The sequence below is a fragment of the Tupaia chinensis genome, unplaced genomic scaffold (genome assembly GCF_000334495.1).
Source record: "Tupaia chinensis unplaced genomic scaffold, TupChi_1.0 Scaffold000320_1, whole genome shotgun sequence".
Taxonomy (NCBI): Eukaryota; Metazoa; Chordata; class Mammalia; order Scandentia; family Tupaiidae; genus Tupaia; species Tupaia belangeri.
Genome location: NW_006159813.1, coordinates 4,417,842 through 4,418,341, shown reverse-complemented (window position 1 = coordinate 4,418,341; position 500 = coordinate 4,417,842). Strand labels below are relative to the sequence as shown.

At 41.8% G+C, this 500-nt stretch overlaps 1 protein-coding gene and 1 pseudogene across 2 annotated transcripts in view; both read right to left on the bottom strand.

Moving 5' to 3' along the window:
* Positions 1-93, bottom strand: LOC114008326 (uncharacterized; annotated as a pseudogene).
* Positions 1-500, bottom strand: part of VSIG10 (V-set and immunoglobulin domain containing 10) — a 102,627-nt gene that overhangs the window by 49,764 nt on the left and 52,363 nt on the right. The gene's annotated exons all lie outside the window — the stretch shown is intronic.

Genomic DNA, 500 nt, shown 5'->3' with positions numbered 1-500 from the left:
CTTCACGAATTTGCGTGTTGTCCTTGCGCAGGGGTCATGCTAATCTTCTCTGTATCGTTCCAATTTTAGTATATGTGCTGTCGAAGCAAGCACTAGTCTTTTTTTTAAGAATCATTTTATTTGACTTTACCTATTCATTCATTTATTCATTTAAATTTGACCAGAGAGGGACAGAGAGAGAGAAAGTCCCAGGTCTGGGACTCAAACTGCAGTCAGCCATGTGGGAGTCCAGTGCCCTTAACCATCATGCCACCTGCTGGCCCCAGACAAGGAACTAGTCTTTTAGTTGAAAAAGTAATAAAGAGTGGTTCAAGTCCTAAACCTGGTGGCTTTCTCTCTCTCTTGTCAAATTAAAATAAATAAATAAAGTTAAATAAATTAATTTTTTTGAGAGGTTTTTGCTATAGGGCGTGTGCGCTCACCAGACAGAGAGAGACATAGAAACAGAAAGCGAGAAATCACCCCCCAGGGGGGATGGTCACGCCGCAATCCCTTCTCCT